Genomic DNA, 6,533 nt, shown 5'->3' on the forward strand with positions numbered 1-6,533 from the left:
GTTAAAAAATAGACCCTTTAAAATTATTTGAGTTGGTTCACTTTCTGTGTTCATATGTGACCTGTGTTTTGGTGGTTCTCAAAAGTCCTGTCTTTATCTAAAACACACAGAGATTTTACTGTCTCACTTTTTTTTTTTTTTTACTGATGCACTAGTTCTAAAATGGTGTTTCACAATATCCCAACACATCAAGTATAATATGTGTTAGCTAACCCACAGATGGAGCACAGTGCTCTGGATATCATTGTTTGTTTGCAGACTCTGTGGAAGCAACAAATTCAAATATTAATACAGTCGTCACATTTGTAGTTGGGGACTGGGCAGTCATACTAATAATTAGTTTCATGGAGACAAGCCCTACATTAACCTTAATTTCATATAAAGCAAGCACAAATATTACATTCCAGGTAAGAAAGGGTGTAAAATCTTTGAAAAGTCTTTCCTCCAAAGCAGCTCTCACAGCCTGGATCCACATTGCAGTGCCCTCTGCTCCTGTGGCTGTCTGAATCTTGTGTACATTTGAATTTTCCCTCAGAAAGTTTTAGGGAGGGGAATTCCCGAGGGAGGAGCTTCACCACAAATAATAACAAAGTCATGTTTTCTCAGCCTGATTAAAACATGCAGATTCAACATCAGCCACAATCAAGCGACCATTTTAAGACTTAAACATGATGGACAGAGAACCGCAAATAAGTCATGCTATTGCTGTAAAATTTATGTTTGCAATTTGAGCAACCCTTCTCAAGCCATTTTTTAAATGTATTTTATTTGCAAATCTTTACAGTCTTTGCTTTCACAGTGGGTTGTATTTATATAATAAATTTGTATTGACATAGAGGATATTCACTTCATTAGCAGCAGTGATTTTAGTTTCAGTCTGGTCCGTGCTAATTCCAGCCTGGCCTTTGGTGCATGTAAGGCAGCCTTTAAAGACGACCTCTTTTGAAGCCTGCTGGTCGAGCCGTTCAAAGCTGCAGCTGTTTTTGGTGCCATTTGACAGCTTTAATTGATGTTTATTTTGGCATCGAGTTTCATTCCTTTCATGCAAATGTCCTGCATGCAGGGAAATGGGTCAGGGTAGAGCTAGGTGCTCATAGTTTGTGTTTGGAACAAAAGCGGAGCACTTGATTGCAATGAACTTGCCACAGTTTAGAATGACAGTCACCATACATTTACATGCACACTTTGAAAAACGGATAACTGGCCTAGTCCAATTTAAACCAATTTATCAAAATGCATGTAAATCCAGGAACTAGGATTAATGGTTCAAAACTACCAGATCCCAATAAGACATCTGGAGAAGTCCAAGTGTACATACTTGGATGCCCTCTGTTGTAATAGTGTAATCTGACTACATTAGATGCAGACTAGGAGAGACATTCAACTGCACGAGGTAATAAATATTTTAGATCAGCAGCAATGGCAAAGTACAGTCCCTCCACCATGAACTAGCACATGTTGTTTCATTGTGTTGGTGATCTATGTGAAAATAAAAACCATCAGCTTTATTGTGTTTATTTGTGCTTGGGGAGTAAATAACTCAAGAGTAACACAGTTCCTAGCATGTCTGAAAATCTGAAAATTTAATTTTACCGTTAATGGTAAATTACTAGACACCCATGAATGTCTTGTAGCCCTATGCTCACACATATACAGCTCTTTGAGCGTTATTTAGTGCACTCAGAGTTTTGTCATCGTAGTAATTAAATAATATATATACTATAATTAATATGCAAGTTTTCTTTAACATAAAAATGAATGAAATATACAGAATTGCTTTATTTGCTATGGATTTACAGATAATTCACAATTGTATGCATAGTTAACTACCAATTTAGAGGTTGTATTCACAAATCCAGGATGGAATTTGCACTTTTTGTAGCGGTAGTTCCATCTCTCAGAGGAGAACCGTTCTTAACCACTCTGCATGTATATCAAAATGTTGTGTAAAATATGTACAATGGCAGACCATATAAAACATGGATTTTAGTGCAAACGCTGTGTTGAATTAGATGAAAGAAAACTGCATTTCTTATTGTATTGTTCAAAAGGTCATCTAACAAATTTTTTCCATGCCTTAATTTTTTACGTGATGACTTTACTAATACAACAGGCCTATTTATTGGCAGCCATAATTAGAATTAATTACTAATGTTTATGAATACTAAAGTAGTTGATATCATATTAGTGGTCTGTCTTATTGTTTAGGATGCCTGTGGGCCACCTGTAGCTCTCTCATTCATCCCACTGTATACAGCCCCTGTGGACCCTCCATGCTGCTCGCTCCGTCAGGCTGACATCACTGTGGAGGCATGCAGGGGCCTCCTCATCTGCTCCCAATTATGGACTCACAAACTGTGGAAAAAAAACTAAAAAAAAAAACTTCAAACCGCCTGGGCCCACAGAGGAACAACCTGAGCCCCAAAACAAACTCATGGTGGGACAGCATGAGGAGACAAGACAAGGAAGAGAGTCCAGCCGCACTCTTCAGGAGCTTGTATCATTGTGAATTTTACCCATGTCCTGTTCCAAGGAATCATCTCTGAACTGCAATAGTCTTTTTTTATTTCTGACACTGCTTTGATTTATCCAGAGCGGCTTTTCAATTTTCAAAAGCATTTCAACTTTGATAGATAAGATGAAATTTGTACTCTGCTCAAAGAAAATACCTAATCTTGGATTAAACTACACACGTTTTAAGGTCATCGAGGAGTATTCCATGTAGTGGACAAATTTCCCTACAGGGACAATAAAGTGTACCTTAAACTTAATCATGAGTCATTTTTTTTGCGACAGTAAGAGACAACAGGAGAGGGGTCAGGAATTTGATGTAGGTGGGGATGGTTTGTAACCTTTCCTTTCATATGGGTACAGCAGTCATATGAACCACAAATGAGGTCCGTTGTAGGAGGCATCCATTCAAGGCATTTAACTGGACAACAATCCATCAGAAAAAATATTAAAGAAGTGTTCACCTTTTTTCTCTTTTACACCAATCACACCATGTGCAACATTCCAGGCCTCATGCCTTTGTTCAGACAAATTTGTTTGAGCAGTTCTTTGGAGGTACAGTCAGACTAAACATGAAACGTAATGATAAAGATCTAAGGGAGAAGAGCTTTTCAAAATGTGGGTCTGAGTGAGTCTATACCTTCGGTATGCATCCTGCAAACAAAAAAGGATTAGTATATAGTATATAGTATATTGTATATAGTATATGTATATAGTATTAATTAAATGATTTAAAGATGCTGCTAATACCTATCATCAACATGTACGATATGCATGTGGCTTTTCCTAATACACTGACAACATGGCTGTGATACTCTTCATTGTTCTCCTTTATTGAACAATACCCATATCCTCCATCCTCCTTTGATGACATCACCTCTCAGCACAGCCCCCACCCGTTCTACCTCCACCCCTCCTGAGCATGTCGCCAGCCATCTGAGCGCTCAGCCTTTCTCTTCCTGGGAACACCACTTCATTATGTAGATGAATTGTCTTATTGTAAAGGCCAAACTGGCTCTTTCCACAGGAGCAGACGAGGCCTCCCTGGACACTGGGCCTTAGAACCACGACCTGGCTTCAGGGGTCACTTCACTCTCTGTTTGAATAGGGTCTCATGTAACGGATCAGTGGACCACTGGCCCTCTGCTCTGTCCTGAGTCTGACCCACTGACACCACTGGCTACCAAAATACTTTATCAGTTTGATCTGGTAACACACAAAAACATAGGAAGTCCCAAGGAGGCTATCAATAAAGCTGTAAAGTAAATTGAAATTCTATATTTTAATCGTTTTAAATCTAGAACCAAAGTTGTTGAATCAGATTATATATTTTGCAGTTGTCACACTATTAACTGTCAGAGCTTGGGGGAGCTGGCTATATTTCTGAGATGTTTTACTTTTGTGAAAAATGTATTTTAAGTAGTTGCTTTACAATGCTGCTTGAGGCATGCCTGATTCTGCTGACAGCACGCCCAAGCTTTTGTCTGGTTAAATCATATGCTTTACAAGGTTTTGTAAAGTCACATAAGTCACACTAAAAGAATAATGTCAAAATACTGAAGCGCTCAGTGGATAAAAATGTGTTGCATGGAATGAAACAAAAGTGTTATATCTGGTGACTTGTTCTATATTTGGTACTCTGTTGCAACAAGAACTTTATCAGAACTCCTGAATACAGTTGATTTGCAGTTGACAAAGTCTGCAGACTTTAAGTATACTAAAAGAACGTCTGAACTCACACTTATTCTAAAAGGGCCTCTTGCCTTAGAAAGCATCTCAATATTTTGATCTGAACAGTGCATTGTTGTTATATTGACACAAACCCCAACTTATCATTACCTGAAAATATGATACAAAACACATTAGTACCATGGCTACAGAGAAGTGGAGAGTGCAGTTTTAAAGCTATTCAAAACACTGTTAACAGCCCCGCGTAATGAATTCCATGGCAGAACAAACCTCTGTGTGTGGGAGACTGTGAGCTTAGCTAAATAAACCCTGTCTGGCTGAGTAGCCCCTCTGGTGCCCAGCCCTATGGGACAGGAGCTGACCAGTCTCTCACAGGTCAGTGCATTGATCCAATGTTAATTACTCCCCAAACTGACCCTGAGCTCAACAGTCAGCCAATAGGAGTACCTAGCATGTCACACCTCTGCTCTGTCACCTCGGCCCCAGTACACATGAGAAACTGCCTCCCTATAGAATACTGGACTTGTTCTGGTCCAGGCTGATAGCACATATCGCCTCTGTTTCCTGTGGTGGCAGTGACCGCATTTTATTTTTGATCCATCTATCCTTATTAGCTATTCATGCTTTCACCTTATGTGCAGATCAGCATTGCCACTCAACATGAGTCCAACAGTTCAAAGGAAGTGTTGCTTGGAAGTATGCACACCTCCCTGGGAGTGGCCGGGCACGGGACACCTGCCGCGCGCTGGGTGCTGTGAGCGCAGCCGTGTTTGGATCAGGGACTGAGTTTCCTTCTGAAGATGTGGAAAAGGTTTATGGCACACTCCCATGAGAGTGGCTCCTGCTCTTTGAAGCTGCTGTCTTGGTGGCTGCTCTTATCTCAAGAAAGGATTATTTTATCTTCGTCTGTTCCATTCTGTCTCTTCTCCATCTTCTTCTGGTCTCTCTTCTCACCTCTGCTCGGGATTGCCCTTTGTTTTTGACATATTCGTTTCTAATCCCCCCTCAACTTTTTACGACTGCGTTCTCAGTGCTTCCACTTTCTTGTTCCCTGTTCCACTGTACTCTACTTCCAGCACATGACAGACTGTGTAATTAATGAGTATCATAAATGTCTCTTTCTATTAGCTACCCATTAGTAAACCTGGCAAGCCTGTCATTTTGGACAAAAACACACGGCTCCTTCATTTGATCCCCACATCAAAGAAGGAACCCCACTGTTTTGGGCTGAATACACTAATTGTGTCCTCGTTCTGGATGGGGCTACCCCCCTCTGCTTCAAAAAGGCAGCTTGTGCGGAGAGCAGATAGTAAAGAGAAGTACAGAAGCATAAAGTATTGATTATAAAGGCCTACATTTGGGTAGCATCTGACGTTGGCAAAAATACAAGTTATTTAGCATTTAGACATGTTTTAGCATGTCACTTTCACCCACTCAGTTACACACTCTAAGAAACGTCATAAACATCTTGATATGATGTTACTGAAGTTACCGAAGTTGCATAATGGTCTATACCTTAACATCCAGTTATACATTTTGTAATTACTATAAATTATTATTTATTTATTATTTTATATTATTAATTATTTTACAGTAGAGTAGCCATTTGCTGTCTTATTTAAGATATGCAGAGCATTGGTTGGTTTAAAGCATAGATTTGCTGCATCACAAGACACCACCTGTCTGTTGTGATTGGTCCATCCAAAATGCAATGCAGGAAATCAAACCACTATAGAGCAAAAGCACAACGACTTTCTCAACAAAGAATCCAACAGGGTTCCAAATCATTTTTTTTGTGTGCTCCTACTACCCTATGCTGTGAGTGCCCCTGCACACTGACCTGAGGTTTGACACATTGCATGCTGGGACACCACAATGGGCTGAACTACTAATGCTTCAGGAATCAACAACACTGTACTTCACTCATGATTGTCTTTAGCCTTTACAAGTCTCCCGGCCCTTTGTTCTTCAAGATAAAGGCAATAGTCACATAAAGCACTGAGCGCCTGGCAGCTGCTCCTCTCGGTCATATATGTGCTCCACATCCCCCTCTCCTCCTCCATGACTACCACCGCTGGAGGGTTCTCCTGGCATTGTCCCCTGACAATATTACAAGGGCATAAACACACAAGCCATAGTGTCTTGGGAATAGTAGCTGTTTCCAATATTTAAGGACCCACCATATTTACCAAGCAGTATGACTTATGGCAGATTTTTATTTTTCCATATCTGAAGCGACTATGATTAGTATAACACATTGCCAGTACAGTTACTTTGATTAAATGACTCGTGTGGGTGTTTACCTGTTCACATAATGGGACTGATATGAGCTT

Source organism: Periophthalmus magnuspinnatus, chromosome 3 (assembly GCF_009829125.3).
Source record: "Periophthalmus magnuspinnatus isolate fPerMag1 chromosome 3, fPerMag1.2.pri, whole genome shotgun sequence".
NCBI lineage: Eukaryota > Metazoa > Chordata > Actinopteri > Gobiiformes > Gobiidae > Periophthalmus > Periophthalmus magnuspinnatus.